At 35.8% G+C, this 19,228-nt stretch overlaps 1 protein-coding gene and 1 long non-coding RNA gene across 2 annotated transcripts in view; one reads left to right on the top strand and one right to left on the bottom strand.

Moving 5' to 3' along the window:
• FAM184B (family with sequence similarity 184 member B) overlaps positions 1 to 19,228 on the bottom strand; it is a 136,806-nt gene that overhangs the window by 94,105 nt on the left and 23,473 nt on the right. The window lies entirely within an intron of this gene.
• The window catches only part of LOC141518057 (uncharacterized), a 38,912-nt gene continuing 22,857 nt past the window's right edge, over positions 3,174 to 19,228 (top strand). Inside the window, exon 1 of the long non-coding RNA XR_012477073.1 lies at positions 3,174 to 3,278. This is a non-coding gene — a long non-coding RNA (uncharacterized LOC141518057). The remainder of the gene's footprint in view (positions 3,279 to 19,228) is intronic.

Here is a 19,228-nt window from a genome sequence, read left to right as displayed (position 1 = left end):
TAATAACATAGTAATCATCGGTTAATTTGCTTTTAAAAATAAGAAAACCAAAAAAAAAAAACCCCAAAATAAGAAAACCAAATTACCAGTGCTAAAAATGAAAAGGGTCAATGTACCAACAATGAAGATGAAATTAAGCAATAATTAGAAACTATTTTCCCCAATTATATGCCAATAAAACTGATGATCTAAATGAAATGGGTGAATATATACATATATGTATATATTGCTTAGAGTATCAGAAGAGGAAATAGGACACTTAAATAATCCTCTCTTAGAAAAGAAATTGAATAAGTCATAAATGAGCTCCTTAAGAATAGATAAAACTCAAGACCAGATGGATTTACAAGTGAATTCTACCAAACATTTAAAGAACAATTAATTCCAATATTATATAAACTGTTTGAGAAAATAGGTTAAAAAAGAAGTCCCACTAAATTCCTTCTATGACCTAAATATGGTTTTGATACCAAGCTGAGAACAAAAGTTGAAAAACTATAAGACTATTTTAACTAATGAATATAGATGCAAATTTTTTAATAAAACATTAGCAAGGACATTACAAAAGTATATTAAATATTATACAACATGATCAGGTTGAATTTATACCAGAAATACATGGCTAGTTCAATATTAGGAAAACTATAAGCATAATTTACCTTATCAATAACAAAAACAATAAAAATTATATGATTAAAGTAATAGATGAAGAAAAATATTTTGACAAAATATAATGTCAATTCCTATGTATAAGCATTTTAAAACATTGAAATAAATGGCACTTTTTAAAAAATGAAGTAGTCTATCAAAAACAAAGAGTAAGCATTATCTGTAATAGGGATAAACTAAACTCTTGCTAATAAGATCAGAGATGAAGAAAGGATGTTTCTTATCACTAGTATTATTCAGTATTGAATTGAAATGCTAGCTATAGCAATAAGACAATAAATTAAAGTTGAAGGAATAAGCACAGGCAACAAGGAGACAAAAGTATAACTTCTTGCAAATGATATGATGGTATACTCAGAGAACCCTAGAAAATCAACTAAGAAACTAGTTGAAACAATCAACAACTCTGGCAAAGTTGCTACATATAAAATAAGCCAATAGAAAAAGAAAATAAATTTAGAATAATTGTAGACAGTATAAAGAATTTAGCATTCTACCACCCAAGACATACAAAGGAACAAGATGAACATAATTACATAACACTTCTCATATCAATAAGGCCAGATCTAAATAATTAAAGAAATGTTCACTGCTCATGAATAAGTTGAACAAATAACTACTTAATTCACTTATTCAGTTCCATATCAAACAAACCAAATAATTATTTTATAGAGCTTGGAAAAAATAAAAAAAAATTCACCTGGAGGCACAAAGTCTAAGGATTCAATGGGGAAAAAAGGTTAAGGAAGATGACCTATAAAGTAGATCCTATTATTATCCTCACTTTTTAGATTAAGAGACTCACTCCAGGTTATGTTACTTTTAAGTGTCTAAGGCAGAATCTGAATTCAGGTCTTCCTGACTACAAATTCAGCACTCTACCCATAATATCACCTAACTTCCAAAATGGAGGTCATGGATTCAAATCTCAAGCTTATACATGACTTTAGAAAATCACTTAATCTCAGTGATCAGTTTCCTGATTAATAAAATGAGAAGTCCAACAGATAAGTCTCTAAGGTCCCTTCAGGCTATAAATCAGTGATGAATGAAAGTAAATTGTTTTTAAACAATTAGATGGACTACTTTGATTAAATAAGCTTTAAATTCTTTATCTCTAGGGTAAAAGGAACCATTCCATAGTTTAGGCTTTTATTCCAACATCAGAGTTTTATTTTATTCTTTTAGCCCTAGATCCATTTGGTGTATCCATTATCAAGAGAAGAGCTCTGGGCCAGGAGGCTTTATCTATAAGGACCACTTAGTTGTATTACCTTGGTCTAGTAATTTAATTAGTTTAGAACACAGTTTTCTCATCTGAAAATGATAGCGTTGACTTTAATGGGCTTTAAAATCCCTTCTAGGTTTAAAATTCTGCAATTCTTTGATAGATGCAAAGATGTTGGGAGTTGGGGGTCAGGAGAGAACAGGCACAAAACTAAAACATTTTAGTTCCTTCAGTCTTCCTTCTCATCTTATTGCCTGAGGTCTGCTCAAAGTCCTTTGACCCAGTCCCAGCTAGGGTTAGTGATAGAATATATCTTACACAAAACTAAAGCCTATTATAATAGCTCCTAGCAAAAATGCAGAGAGGAATAGAGGTTAATTGAAAGAGTCAAGAAGATTTGCATTCAGGTACCATATCTGACACAAAAAGAGTGTGTCTGGATAAGTCATTTAATCTCTAAGTCCCCCCAGGCAACTCTAAGTCTATAAACTTCAGATCTGGTTGAGGTTTTTGTTTTAAAGTAAATTTCTAATACCAATAACATTACTGACTAAAAAAACCACAAAAGCCAAACTTTGATAGAACATAGGCAAGCATCAGTGAAGTCATTCTTTTTAAATCCAGTACTCAATGCCAGAAACTCAGTGCTAAATCAAACAGGAACCAGGGGAAAATATTTTTTTTTCCCCTTAACAATTCATTTGCTTTAGGCTGAATGAAATCTAAGGACATCAGATGATTTGATTGATGATAATTTCTTGTGACTGTGTTGATCTCAAATAGGATGTCTGGCTTTCCATTCTTCTTGAGCTTTATGTGATTAACATGAACAATAGTAAGCCTGCTCCAAATTCTAGAGTAGGAGTTGGCAATCTATGACATACCAGTGAGGGGAAAAAAGGAACACAAGATGATTGAGTGGCAATCAGATTGCTTTCCTAAGAAGTTTAGTGGGGAAAAAATTACTGGTAAGGAATGTTAAATTCATAAAAGAAAGTATGCAAAACATTCTATAAATCATAGAGCCCTAAATAAAAATAAGCTATTATTAGTATTGTCATTGTTATTGCCTCACCTAATTAGGGAACACTTACATTCAGTTTTGCATTTGCCCCATGCTAGTGGAAGTTTGGCTAGTCAACATGGGATGTATTAATAAGAACTCTCAAAGACAGTACTGACCATTCCCATCTCCCAATTCCCCAAGCCCTATGTATAGGGCCTGTCTCCATGGCAACCCCACATCTTGGCTTCCACTATCTGCTGGGACTAAGAAAGACATGGCCTGAAGCAAATGTACACAGAGGGACCCAACAAACAATGAGCTGCATGTAAGCACACTGAGTATCAGTCAGTTCTGCACTTTTCTGGAAGAGAAAAGGTAGGAGATGCTCCTCCAGTATTTAATTCACTCTCATCAGGCAGTGATAGTAATGGTAATCATGGTATAGGCACCTCCCACTTTCCTTAGCCTATCTACAGCCTCCTTCTGCACTCAGGTCCAGTCTCAACAAGCCTTCTCTAGTAATCCTTTTTTTTTTTAACTTCTTACCATACTTAGAGTTTGAATCAAGCAATTTAGAAATACTTGGTCTTCTGTTTTTCATTAATTTTTTTCCTTGGTACTTATGTCTTGTCTCCTAACAAGACTGTAGGCCTCTTGTGATTAGGACTGTGTCCACATGCTGTTTCTCTCCCAGAACAAGTCAACAAATCAATAAGACACTAAGGGTTAGAAAGAAAAACAAAAAATAATCGGTGTCTTCAATGAGCTCTTACTCTAATATGAAAGAAATTCAAACAACTATGTACATATAGGATATTTATATATAGGATTATAGTACTGGACACTATAGAGCTGTTAGGAATCTTAGGGATCACCTAATTCAGGGGTCAGAATCCAAGCTCTGCGCTGTTTTTGTACACCTCAATGTTAGGATGGTTTTTATCTTTTTAAAGACAATAAAACTTTTATTTTAAAATGTAAAAAAAAATCCTTAATTCATCAAGCAATTGGTTTAAAAACAAAGATGGGCTAGTTATGGGCTAGTTAACTCCTGACTTATAAACTCATATTCATTCTGGGGGAGGATTAGTCCTTAGCTCTAAGGTTATATATGAGAAATATCTATATTGTGACTGGATATCCCTTATTTATCTATTTTCAATATCCAAAATCCTGAGATATTTTCCATAAGATGTTATGATTCAATTCTAGTGTGTATGACTCTTTTGAGTTCCTAGAGCTTGGGCATCACAGAAAATTAGCCTAGAGTTGTTTTAAGAAAGAAAGAAAGAAAGAAAGAAAGAAAGAAAGAAAGAAAGAAAGAAAGAAAGAAAGAAAGAAAGAAAGAAAGAAAGGAAAAGAATTTTGTTAAGAGCCTGTCTATCCTTTTCCTATTTTAACAGCAATCTGACAGGAGAACACCTTTTCTTGACCATGGCAACATGGGCAAGGATAGATCTTTCTAACATTAGAGTATTATCCTTTCTTATGCCTAAATGGAGAGGAGATCAATCCAGGAACCTTAGGAAAGATACAGTGTGAGGCAGGGAGTCAAAAGGTTCCATGTGAGATTGTAATTATGCTCTCATTAGGGATACTGAGAAGTCAAAGCCAGTTGATTGAAAAGCTGTCATTGAGAGCAGCAATGCTAGAATGACCCTGCTCAGACTCTTCTAATGCTATTTGATTCCTGCAGAACATTGCACATATAGCTCCCAATCAAATATTTATTGAATGAATGAATGAATTTCATCTATACCTTTGTAAAGTGGGAGGTTTGGGGAGTGATTGTCATAGAGTGTTACTTTTTTTTTCTTCCTTAGCAGTAACCCACTTACTCTGTGAATGAATCCCTAGGAGATGTCCAAAAGAGAGTGTAGGTAGTTCAGGGTTTGAAGCCAACAGGCAATGTGCCTCCTTATGGCCAACAAGACTCTTTTGGAAAGAGCCAGGCATTCAATCCCTTCAACGTTTGCCCACAGTCAGTCTTTCCAGCCAGTCTTGCATTTCATTCTCCTTAATGAGTCACCTAAATTGATATTCTGTTTGACCACCTTTTGCCTTTATTATATGAGACCTCTGACAGTTAAAGAGTCCTGTCTTTATTCCATTCATTTATTATGCAAAGTCCAGGAAAATGCTATCAGTAATCCTTCAACACACCACAAATATCGATTGCTCCATTTTTAGTATTTTCAGCACTTAAGTTAGAATACCTCTAATAGCATTCATTTACCATTTCCCCCATAATACACATTCAAGAAAAAATGAAATTGTTACCTTTTTTTTTTGCAACACGTGTCAAAGAATAAAAAATGGATAAAAACTTTATCCTAGATTGGAATTCTCAGTATAGTTCATATGATAAAAGGCTCTTCATAAAGGGCCTGACAATATTAATTTTCAAGACAAAGATCAGTTTAAAGATAACTTCTTGAGTTTTTATGCTAAAGTATAAATTATTATTTTAAAACATTATTTATTGTGCTGATGGAACAAATAACTAGAGACTGGATTGTTGATATTGTCTTTATATTACATACTTTTTTGGAACTTTATATAAAAGAATCTTGTCTTTCTTGAAATTTAAGTGATTGTTTTGTATTAGACATACAAAATACATTAAAATTATAATTTAAGAAAATGAAATCAAGCAGAATATATATTTCAATTATTGTTTCAAACATATTATTTTTCATATTAAATATTGCATCTTTTTGCACCACTATAACAATTTATATACATACAAATATGAAAAGTACACAAGCAAAATATTCTAACCTATATACAAATTATCTATCCTCTAATTAACAGAAGACAGAATCCCACATCATATGATAAGCTAGCACTTTAATGTCAAACTTCAATCTACCCCTTCTTTAGATGTAAGAATTTAAAATTTTAAGTTTATTACAGTTCCAATCATAATAATCATATAGCCATTAAGGATTTTAATATATATATATATATATATTAAAGAAAATTTAAAGAAATAGTTTTTTTGTAAAAAAAAACAAAGAATTTTTAAGCAGCCAATATGGGGGCATATTAGAAATTCTATTGGAGAACACAGGAGATATGCTTGCTAATATCAAAGATTAATATTCTCAGCCTATATTATAATATATTTTTATATTGCAAACCTGAAATGTCTATAAAATGTCAAAAGAAAATCCTTAAGTTCATCAGCAATGTTTTGTTACTTATTTCAGGCAGAAAACCAGAATATTACTGTTAGTGTTGTCCACACTATAAGTTTTTAACCATAACTGACTTCTGGCATAGCATTAGCAATTACACCATAACTCTCTTTTTTAAAAAATTTTTGCAAGGCAATGGAGTTAAGTGACTTGTCTAAGGTCACACAACTAGGTAATTATTAAATGTCTGAGGTCAGATTTCAATTCAGGTCCTCCTGCCTCCAGGGCTGGTGATCTATCCACTGCAACACTGAGCTTGCCTCCATCATATCTTTTAAACAGTATTATCTTGTAATAATGCACAAGATTTTTAATCCATACCTCATTACACACATTACTACACACTTATGTTATTATTAAATTTACCATGTGACAATATATTACTGTCAACAACATAGACTGTACATTCAATTGATTCATGACAATACAAACATTTAAACAATTTGATGAAAATACCTACAAGTGGAACATGCTGAGCAAATATCACCTCTTCTAGGCGTATATTTGGGGATCATGGCTATTTTAAAGCAAAAATATCACTTTTAATCCAGGACAATAGGCTGACTTAAGTTCTGACATTTTTCTATAGCCCATACAATGTCCCATACAAAATATGGTAATGTTTGCCAGATTATGCAGGACATTCACAATAACTCAAATTTTATCTTAATTTTTTTTGCCTATGATGATCAGAGTTCCAAAGTGTTAGCTATCCTGAGGGCCTGACTGAGTCTAGGGACAGCATTGATGGACACTCAGAGACTGATTTTTTAGGAGTTAAAGGGACTCATCATGCCACCAAGGAATTCTCTTAACACTAAGTGAGGTCTGTTAAATAATCATGATCCAATTATACAATCTTCACCTGGGAGGAAAACCAAGACAAGAGAAAGAGTTTCTGTTTGTAAAATCTTGGGAATAAAGGAAAACCCCCAGGAACAATTCCCAAAAGAACTGTATCAGAATAATTCAACAAAATAATATTCTTAGAAGCAATCCTTTAGGGAACTATGAGCTCCTTTTGAGATTAGGGAAGCTACTTCAAGGAGGATGTGAGAGGTGTGGTATACTCTGCTTCCAGCCACATTTATTTTAATTGAGAAATTTATTCCACCTAAACAGCATGTACACAGCACCAGAACTACTTTTTTAAAATCATGTTTTGCATTCCAATTGCTACAATTATCATGATAATTTTCTAAACATATTCAGTTAATTTTAACAAGTATTTGAGTGCTTACTAGGACACAATACAACACTGATGGAATTTCTATTGAGAGAAAGGTAGTGTTGGAAGCCATCAAGATGAAGAAACAGTCTAGTAGGGGATATGGCAGGCATACAGATAACTATAATGTGGTAGAATGGGAGAAGTGCCTATAGAATAGGCTGGAATGGGGAAAGAGTCAAAGAAAGTCAATGGAGATTCTTTCTGCAGGCTTCTGTGATTCTATGACTATGAATGCATGAAAGGTAGAAGGTGAATTTTAACAGGGACTTGAAAAATGAATAGCAAATTATGGAGATGGAGTGGTGACAGCCTTCTAGGGGAGGTAGAAAAGTACAGGAGACACATAGGGAATGATGAGGAATGCCATTAGGCTTACCATTTTCAGCATAAAATTAAATGCTTGTTGTCTACCAACTTGAGTCATAGGGTATCTGAAAGGCAGATCCAAACAGAATTGCGGCACCTGGAGCAAAGTCAGTGGCTTGGCCCTCAGAGGTTATGTTCCATCCCACCACTCCTTCAGGGACTGCCAAGAGGTACATTACCCCTTCTCCCTTACAGGAAGCATACTAACCATCCCTTAACCTTTGGTTGTGCTGGGCTCTTAAATATTTCCTCTTTCATCCCAGAAGGAAGTCTGAGAGACAACTTTTGAGGGCTCTAGTGGTCCATGGGCTGCCCTGTCTCCCTGGGCAGAAGGATTTGAGAAGCTAGGGAAAAGCTAGCTTACCTTTCTGTGAGAATTCTAATATCTAGGGAAGGATTCCTAGAAACCACCCCTATCCTGGATTATGACTTCAAATTTTCACTTCTCCCTGAGCCGATGGTGATCCAGAAATTGTCCCTGTACTACTCAGAAGGTAGTTCAAGAAACTATATAGTTCCCTCCCCAAAGAAATGAGCCCTTGAAGGGCATCTGAGGAAATCACACCAGGATTCAAATTTCCACTCTGCCTGAAAAAAATTCATTGGCAATTTGGTTGAAAAGACTGGTGCCAGTGCATCTGCAACCTTGAGGTTATAGGATCATACATCAAAAGCTAAGATACCTCAGATATTACAAGGATATTACTATATTAAAAAGTACTCTGACAGATACATCTTAAAAAATTACAGAAATATATGACTAAAAAAGAACTCCCCAAGGGATAAGAGGAAGGATTTGAACATTTCTAAAATGAAATGCAAATTATTGTCAATCATTTGAAAGAATGTTCCCAATTACTGTATTTGTATAAAAGAATAATCTTGAGGTTTCGGCTTATATTCAGCAAATTGGCACAGATGATAAAAGATAAAACTAATCATGATGGGGCTGTGGAAAGACCAGTTATACCAACACATTGTTAGAAGAGACATGAACAGTTCTGGAAAGCAATCTGAAATACAAAAAAAAGTGATTAAGATACCCAACCAAGAGATTTCACTCCTAGACAGGTTCCACTAAGAGGCCAATGGCAAAAAGAAAATCCCCACACTTACCTGATTATTTATGACAGCACCTTTTTCCCCTGATGGCAAGGAATTGGAAACAAAGTAAATTGTTTAGGGAATGGCTATTGTGGTACTTGGAATGGAATTTTTTTTTAGGTTTATGCAAGGCAAATGGGTTTAAGTGGTTTGCCCAAGGCCACACAGCTAGATAATTATTAAGTGTCTGAGATCGGATTTGAACCCAGGTACTCCTGACTCCAGGGCTGGTGCTTTATCCACTGTGCCTGCCACCTAGCCACCCCAGAATAGAATATTTTTAAAAATAAATTATAAATATGATTAATATAGAGAAGCAGGTAAAGATGACATGAACTGAGGCAAAAAAATAATAATAAAACTGTTGCTCCAGTTAAGGAAATTTGAATTTGTTATTGCTAAATTAAAAACAAGGGGCAGCTAGGTGGCGCAGTAGAGCACTGGCCCTGGAGTCAGGAGGACCTGAGTTCAAATCCGACTTCAGACACTTAATAATTATCTAGTTGTGTGAACTTGGGTAAGTCACTTAACCCCATTGTCTTGCAAAAAAGCAAAAAAGAAATAAAAAAAATTTAAAATAAAATTAAACAAATATTCATTAATCACCTTCTGCATGTATGACTGCAGAGACTTTATAATATGAATAACAAGAACCTAGTATAATGGTCCTCTTACATCAGAGATGAGTTGCCTAGTTTATGATCCCTCAGTAGGGATATCTTATATATCTGAACATAGTTGCCTCCATACTGGGGTGAGCAGAGGTAAGTGACTGCCATGCCTAGTTCAGCTATGGCTCATCCAGAAAAATCAGGAGCGTTTAAGAGACCACAGACTAGACCTGCTCAACACAACTAACAAACTCTCTTTGAGCACAATCTTTCCTTTGACTTGCCTGTCACTGATTTTTGTTAGCCTTTGTTTTGACTTCAGGCCACCTATTCTGTCTGCTCTATCAGAGATCCTCCTGCCTCCCTGAAAGGACCAGATTCTCCTTTCTCTACCAGTTCTGGTCCTGATAGCATCACATATCACAAATTTTATACTAGTGCAATAGAAGACTCCTAACCACCTCACATCTGGCAGAACCAGGATACCAGTTAATAAAAATTTTTTTGGCAGATTCAAGTGATTTTTTTTTTGCTAGCTTTTTCTTCCTTCTGGAAAAAAAATGCATGAATTGACAGTGATTTATTTACATATAAGATTTCCCAAAAATCTTCATGCAGGTTTTTTCTTTTATACAAGCTTTATTTTTTATTTCATTACAAATAAATAGGACCTCGGAGTTTCCATGGTCTTTACTTCCCAAAAGGTGAATTTTGGTACTGTGAACAGGCATTTCTATGCTACAAAAGAATGGTATCACTAGCAATAAGTATTAATCAATCTTAAGAAAATATGAAAAAAGAGTTGCTGTAATTATGACAAAGAACAAAACTTAATGTAAATTAGTTCCTAAACATATAAACTCTACAATGATGTTCCCATGAGCTAAATGAATATTTATCAAGGTTAGAAGATGACAAATGCATTAGTACTAAGTAAAAAGCGCCAGACTAAATAATGCTTACACCTAAAACCAATTAAGGAAAGTCTCAAGAAGTGGAAGTGAAAATAATATTCCTGATTGCCTTTTTAGATAAGATACTAGTAGTGCTGAGCACTATGTATCCTTAATAGTAAATGGTCATAAATTTGTAAACTACAGATACATTATCACACTAATTCGTCAAATGAGTAGAATAAACTCATAGTTTTATAGTAGTTAACCCATGACCATAAGTATTAACTGGTAAGAATTTCGAGCTTCTATGCTGATAATTTTCTTTTACTTGGCATTATGGTTATCCTTAAGATACAAAGGATGACCTAATGGTTGGACACAGTCAGCCAACACTTTAAAATTTAAAAAGCATAAACCTCAAGTGAAGATACCATGAATTTAAGTCATGAATAGGACTAGTCATAGTCACAAATTGTGCAAGTATTAAAAAAGGTTAATATTATGTGGACATTATGAGGAATTATATCAGTGCCAATTCTTAGAATGACTATGATCTAACAGAACATATATATACAGACATGCTTACAACTACAGTTGTAGAGATTTCTTTGTAAAGATTACTAAATACTAAGAATAAATTATGACTGGGTCAAAAAACAGAGGGATAGTTATTCAAGATGCATGGGTAAGTAGAGAGAGGGTAATGACATGGATCTGACAGAAATAAGAGGGAGAACACTATTTAGAATCATGACTAGTTTTGTTAGCAACAACTGAGGGGAAAGAACATTCACTTTTACCTAATCTTTACCAAAAGAACATAAAGTCACAAGGAAAAATGCAAGCTACAAAAAGGCTATTAAAGTACAGATGTTTTATAGTTTAAACGAAGGCAATTAAACTAAATGTAAGAGGGTAAGAGAGGAAAGAGACCTCAAAAACATAGGAAATCAAGAGGTTAGCAGTGGAGTAAGAATGGAAGTTCTAAGGAAACTTCATTGTTAGTGTTTTAATCCTTGAACAAAATTGATCTGTACTGTTAAAAATTTTTAAAGAATTAGTAATATAATGTTGCACTTTAAGTCAAGAAGGGAAAATGTGATTGATCTAAGAACTACCAATGATATACAAGAAATATGTATATATATATATATATATATATATTAGCTATTAACTGATGACAATTTCAAGTAGCTATTTGTGGTTTCTTAGTCATCCAGCTGTTATTTTTATATACTTTATAAAATAACTTGCTAACCAAAATAAGTTCTAGCCAAAACACTAGAAAAGTTATTTTAATTAGCTTCTAATATTTTGGATGGGTTTTATTGTTATTTGTTATCTTTTCTAGATTGTAAATTTTTTTAAAATCATGCCTTCCTCATAAAACTCAGCTACTTGTTGCTGTCTTCTGATTTACAAGTTATGAACTTTAATCCCTAGTGGGCAACATGCAATTCTATAACACTCCCTAGATATTCTGATGATCTTTTAGTGAAACTCAAGAGAGGCCATTAATTAATGCCATTGGTGTGATGAAAAAGTCATGAATCATTAATATTTCAGTATAAGCATTTACCTGAAGACTAAAACTAATAGATAATAATTTTTTTATAGTTCCTAACGTTCCATGCTCAGCCACTAAGTAAATTTGATTATTTATATATATATATATTTTTTTTTTTTTTTTAGGGTTTTTTGTAAGGCAAACGGGGTTAAAGTGGCTTGCCCAAGGCCACACAGCTAGGTAATTATTAAGTGTCTGAGACCAGATTTGAACCCAAGTACTCCTGACTCCAGGGCTGGTGCTTTATCCACTACGCCACCTAGCCACCCCTAGTAAATTTGATTATTAGTCCTTTGATCTCTTCATCTGAAATACTTGCAACATGATTTTAGAATAGTAATCTATAACAGTAAAAGATTATTCTTTCCCTCCATCCCCTTTACGAGAATTTTGGGATATCCTGTATAGAAATCTTGCCTTCAGAAGGCTTGTGATGTTTCTGTCCATCCAACATTCCCCCAAACAACAACTGGAACTGCAGCTCCTTAATTCTTTCACCGTTCTTGTCTTATTCTGGTTTTAGTCTTTTCTTCATTGGTGCCAACTACTAACTGAATATAGTCTATAGAAAAATAATATTTTCTAGATCTTGGTCAAGAATCCAGGGGAGGGGCGGCTAGGTGGCGTAGTGGATAAAGCACCAGCCCTGGAGTCAGGAGTACTTGGGTTCAAATCTGGTCTCAGACACTTAATAATTACCTAGCTGTGTGGCCTTGGGCAAGCCACTTAACCCCATTTGCCTTGCCAAAAAAAAAAAAAAGAAAAAAGAAAAAAAAAAGAATCCAGGGGAAATAGATTGACTGTTTTGCATTGTCAAGCAGCATGTCTGAATAAAAAGAATCCAGCCTGTTTCAGTAAAGCTTAGTTCTATTCTGTCACTTGGCTATGTGTCTTTAGATAAGTCACTTCACTTATAACTGAAAGTTTCATAAACTTAAATAGATGGACCAGTCCTAAAGTCCTTTTCAGACATAAAATTCTTTGGCAAAAAAAGATCAATTCAGAAACCTGTTAAACTAAATTGATCCTTTTTTTTCCTTAACATTATCCCTAAAAGATAATCCAGTTTTTGAAGAAGCAGAAATTTCTTGGTGTTCTTATTAATTTAACTATCAATGTTCACTTTTTCATTATTGGCACTTATAACATATTTGGCATGAAGCTCAAATAGAGAACCTAAGATTTCTTTCAGTATTGACATACATTTCTTGGAATCAGAGGGGCAAGTAACAACCTTCCTATTTGCGGTAATAGCCAAGAAACTGTCTGGCATTGTAAAAATTATTTAAATCATAGACTTTTTTTCCTAGGCTAGACTTCTGAATCCATTTCGGCAAAGTGACAAGATCGATTTTTAACAAGGCAGGAGAAAGAGACAACTTTGACCTCTAGCACTTGGGAGAGGCTGTAAACCACAGGTAGAGGAGTGACATGTCATTTTTATTGATTGATGAGGATGCTACCCAGCTCTCAGAAATGGGGTAATAAAGATTCCTGGTCACTGTTAAAGGTGCTTTTCTGGAAGAGGGTAAGTGACAGATATATCTGCTTAGGTATCACCCGCAATAGCTCCAGTGTGGGTCAGGACATTAATTTCCCAGAGTCAGGTTGGGTAGACAAACATATCTAAACATAAAAGGTTGGGAAGTGAAAATCTACCAACTTTATTTTTGGAAACTCAGACTTTTTATAGAAAAAACTTGTCTCAGGAATGACCGGTTAAAGGAGACCCAGTTTTACAAGTTCCTGGGTAAACTGACAATATTTGTTCTTAGAAAAATGCATGCTTCTCTATCAAAGAAACCTTTTACAACCATCCTGGAGCCACAGATTATCCTAGGTCAGGGTTCACTGGTGAGCCAATGGATCCATACAATGAGCAATAATCCATATATATCTTTGATGGAAAAAGTCACTAAGTATATGTGAATATCACTCCCAAGGATAGCCCTCTACACTTAGGGATCAAGACTATCTCTTGCTTTTCAAAAATGTGTTGACTCTTGTGTCTAGTCTCTTCCTCAGTCTCCAGAATCAATCAATCACCATGTTTTGTTTTGAAGATAAAAGTAGCAATTGTCAAATCTATTCCATCTTTTCCACTCACAAGACTCTGCCCTTTTTTAGACCTCCATCATCTCTCACCTGGACTACTGAAAAGCATCCTGATTGGTCTACTTGTTTCCATTCTCTCCCCTCTCCAATCCATCTTCCAGACAAATGCCAAATAGATATTCTTAAAAATCTCCAATAGTTCAATACTATCTCCAGTGTATGTATAAATAAATTTAAACCACAATCCTGGAATATGAAATCCTTCACAATCTGGACCCCACTTAGCTTCCAGGTTTGTATCATGTCACATACAATCTCCATTCTAGTCAAACTGTCTGGATAGTTTCTTGCCCATGAGAGATTTCCTTAAGTAATCTCCCACATCTGGGATGTGCTCCTTTCTCATTTCTACCTCACAGAATCCTTCACTTTCTTCAAAGTTTATTTCCATTACCTCCTCCTTCATGTCTTTGCTTTTTCTCTCCCAGTTACTAGAGCACCTTCCCTCCTGAACTTAATTGTACACATACTGCATATTCCAGATGTTTCATTTTAATTTTTGCTCAAATTATAAAATTTGACAAATTTTCCATGTTTCAAATACTACATAGAGTGCTGAGGATATAAATAGAAGGCAGTTCCTCCTCTCAGGAGCTCATAGTCTAATACATTAACACATAGAATGCATGTTAATACATAAAGAAGAAAGTTTAATTATAGAACAAGTAGTAACATCCATAGCCAAGAATTTTTTAAGCTGGGACAGGTACAGAGTAATTCTAGGGATACAAAGAAGTCCCAAAGGTATAGCAGAAGGAAAAAATGTTCTTAGGACACATTAGGGGTCTTTGCCTGGTAGGATGAGAAATCTGGAGAGAAGTCCGCCACCATTGGGAAGTTGGAAGAATAGGTCTAAGAGAAAGGCGTGAAACAGGGATTCTGATTTCCTTCTAACAAGGGGGAGACTGTGGGGATGAGACTGGAGGGGGGGGGTCTGTCTAGTCAATCAGGGAAAAGGGGAGAGGATATTAGTAAGCAATTTGTGGGTGGTCTCTAGGGTTGGACTAGGGTGGGTGGGAGAAATTTCAGTTCAATTTGGAACTCCGGCTAAGGTGTTTCAGGTACCATCAGCCATTACAGAGTCTATAGTGGAAAAGGGACAAGGGGGTGGCTATTTAGTGCCAGCTCTTGTTAGGAACCTCCAGATACTTTTCCTGGGGCTGGATATTGAACTGAATTTTGACTATGAATATCAGATCCTATTTAAAAATATCTCAGTTCATAGACTTCAAAACATGAGTTTTGTTGGCAAAACAAGTTGCAGAGAAGATTCACATCTGAGAACTTACATTCTCCTTCTTCCTCTTCTCCCCAAAGACCAATATCATTGCTGTGACTCTCAATACCAGATGGGGCTTCAGTGAGAAGGGACAGCAGGGTGTATCTCTACTGGTCACTCACCGCTGTAGGGTCACCTCACTATGGCTTGGCTTCCTACCCTATCTATCCCTCACTTTATGTTTGTCTTCCACTTCCACCAGGGACTATTCCAGTCTTTAACCCCTAGCAGTAGCAACTCATCACCCTCTGGGTTCACTTTTCTCAGGCAGTGGGACCAATCTTTTTCTCTCCTTAAGCCAGAATCCTTCTCAGCTCTTTGAATTTCTGTTATTTTTGCAGCATCACCCTAGACACAAGGGTATCATCAAATATTCTAAGGCAAGGCTTCCTATTAAACCAAGTCCTTCATTCCTAGACTAAACAAAGTGAATCTCTCATTTACATAGTCTGTGCTACTGAATATGGGTGATGTAATTCCTCTTTGGGTAATTTTCTTATGGAGTTTGGAAGGGAATCTGGACTCATTCAATTTGCCTTCCCACCTCCAACCTTCCCCCAAAGCAAGTGAGCTGGGTTAGGCACCAGGCTTCTTCTTGACAAGGAGTTTGTAAGGAATAGCCAGTGCTTAGATCTGTGACTCAGAGTGAGGAGACCACCCTGCCCTTGTATCCCCTCCTCACTCCAGTCCATCCCTATAAGTCTTTAGTTCCACTGTAGCTATGAATCAGGATAACTTTGGGTCCTGTTATTTCCTTCCCTCCTACCTCCCATCTCAACTTAGTCATTAGACTAGGAGTCACAATAGTTGGTGCTAGGCCTACAGTCAAGGAAGAGCTCAATTCAAATGCAGCCTCAGGTAGATGATAACTACCATGTGACCCTGGGAAAGTCACTTAACCTCAGTCTCTGTTTCTTTATCTATAAAAAGGGGATAATATTAGTACCTGCATTCCAGGGTTGTTGGGAAGACCAAATAAGGTCGTATCTGTGAAGTATTATATAAAGGTGATCATTCTTTAGTATCTCTTCTCAGTATCACACATTGCCTTAGATTCAGATTCTGCTCAGTGCTGAACCCCTCAGGTAAGTTCTTCCTTATTCCTTCATTTGGCCAGATCTGCCCCATTACCCTCAGGGTAATGGACAGAGGTCCTCAAGATGCAGCACTAATCTTCTCCTGTGGACCAAACATGCCCCTAAAAGTGGATTCCACTCAGTCAGAAATCTGTCCTCACTTTGGTCAGATTTATCATTTGCCTTCAAATATCTATATCAGAGCAGGACTCTGACATACAGGAAAGGGAGAAGACTTATTAGGCACAGCCAAAAGCATCACTTTAATTAACCCAACTAGGACACAGGGTACCATCCTTTAGTTACCTCAGCTGGGAGACTTCTGTCCAGACTCTGAAGCAATACATATCACAATAGTGGGCTCAGAAAGATATATGCAGAACACATACATGAAGAGACCAAAAAAGGAAAAACACTCCAGAACCCCATATCTACTTACCAAGATTGTGCTGCTCCCATGAGTCCTGCCTGGCTCCTGATCTATTTATTCACCTCCACAAACTCCCTTTAAAGCATAATTCTTGTATTTGTGAAACAGACATTCCTACTATGTACACTATTCACTCTATCCACTGTGCTACCTAACTGCTTCTAAGAGGGAATCACTAGAGTTTATTGACTTAGGAAGGAGGGGTGTCATGGTCAGACCTTCAATTTAGAAAAATAATTGGCCCCTGAGTGGAATGATGAACAATAAAGGGGATCTTTATCTTATAACAAGAGCTTAATAACTGATTTTTCATTCATTCATCTCAACACAAATGAAAATATAACAATTTAAATTGAGGTCAGAAGAGCAACTCAAACTAAATGTCCAATTGCCATCTTAAACTAATATGTTCCCCTCCCCACTTTCCCTATTATTTGTAGAAGGCTGCATCATCCTTCTTGTCTCTCAGGCTCTCAGGAGTCATGCTCAACCTCTCACTATCTCTCAGTTCTCATATACAGTCTATTGCCAAAGCCTGTTCATTGTACCTTTGCAACATCTCTGGAGTATGCCCCCTTCTCTCTTGTGACTTTGCCACCGCTGTGGTACTGGCCTTCATCACCTCATGCTTTGACAACTGCAATAGTCTGCTGATGACTCTGCCTGCCTTAAGTCCCTCCCAACTCCAATCCATTTCTAAAGTGCAGGTTTGGTCATGTCATACATACATACATGCACACACACCCAATGCAAACTCTAGGGGTCCCCTAACACCTCCAGAAATAAATTACAAAATGTATGGCATTCAAGATCCTTCATAAAATAGTCCCATTCAGCCTTTCCAATCTTCTTATACCTCACACTCTGCCATGTATTTTTCATCCCAGTTACACTGCCAACCTGACTGTCCTATGCATAAGACATTCCATTCTCTGTTCCAGGTATTCTCTCTGGCTGCCCTTCATGTGTCCTTCCTCAACTCTGCCTACTGACTTCATTGGCTTCCTTTAAACCTCATATTTTACAGACAATCTCTTCTTACCCCTTTTAATTTTTAGTTCCTTCTGTTAATTATTTACTCTTTTACTATGTCTCTCCCATAAGATTTTGGGCTTCTTAAGGGCAGGAATTCTTTTGCCTCCTTTTGTATCCCTTAGCACATAAGGCAGTGCCTGGAACATTATGTCTCTTAATAAATATTTTATTGAATGATAGATTAATTTCATCCTCACAAAAAACTGAAGTTGAAAGAGATGGATTATATCCATTTAACAGATGGGAATATTTAAACTAGAGAAGTCAAGAGAATGATCTGATGTCAAAAGCAATTTTAGTGTCAGAGACAAGACTAAAATCCAGGTTTCCCAACTTTGGGGCCCTTGTTCTTTTAACTAGAGAAAATACTTCTATATTGCTTTCCACATCCTCATTGAGTGTATTTTTAAATACTCAATTTCTATCATCTTTTATCCTCCTCTTCTTTTCCTGACAATTCAAACTCTAGTGATCCCCTAACACCTCCAGAATCAAATTACAAAAAATTTGGTATTCAAGATCTTTCATAATGTAACATCATTCGACCTTTCCAATCTTCTAACATCTCACACTCTGCCATGTATTATTCGTCCCTCATGGTTCTGCTTTGAGCTCTCTTGATTTATTTTATTTTACTTTTATACCAAGGAGAAAATCTTTATATTATAAAATGATCACTGATTCCCTAAACTGTATCTCATTCTGTTCTTCACTCCCAAATTTTCAGCTATCTATACTATTGTTTCACCTTGGACTCAGACAGAGGATATTAGAGTAGGAACTCATTTCAGAAAATATTAGAGTAGGCCTTCCCCTTTTTTTGGCTACCATTTGCACCTGTATAAATAAGATCTGTGATTTTTTTGCACAAAGTCCCACTTCATTTTTCATTTTCCTATACAGCTTTTCTGCTGATGCATGGAGCTTCACGTGTAGATATTTAAGCTAAAATTTCCACCCACAGGAAACCCACCCCCAGTTCTCCACTCCACCTTTCAAACAATCAGGCCTTTCTCATTCCTTCACTTCTGCACTTAAATGAATCCCTCAGATCCTCCAGACCTGCGTCCTAGTACTTATTTTGAATTCCACAACCTTTCTCCTGGTCTTGCTTCTCCCCCCACAAAAAAGGCAGTCCTAGTCTTTACATTGTTTTCAAGATATACATTGATCCAAGTTGAATGTGATGAGACAGAAATCATAGCCTAAAGGTCTCTGTTCAAACTCCACAATTCTTTATACTTTGCTAAAATATTCTTGTTTAAGAGCAAACATAATACCCCTCCCCCCACAAACATGAGAAATAAGGTAAAAGAAAGAAAAAAAAATGTGTGTTTCAGTCTGTACTCTGAGACCATCAGCTCTGTCTCAGGTGGATCACATTCTTCATCATAAGTCCATCACAGAAGTCACCT

Source organism: Macrotis lagotis, chromosome 3, assembly GCF_037893015.1.
Source record: "Macrotis lagotis isolate mMagLag1 chromosome 3, bilby.v1.9.chrom.fasta, whole genome shotgun sequence".
NCBI classification, from domain to species: domain Eukaryota; kingdom Metazoa; phylum Chordata; class Mammalia; order Peramelemorphia; family Peramelidae; genus Macrotis; species Macrotis lagotis.
This window is presented reverse-complemented; position numbering and strand designations above follow the sequence as displayed.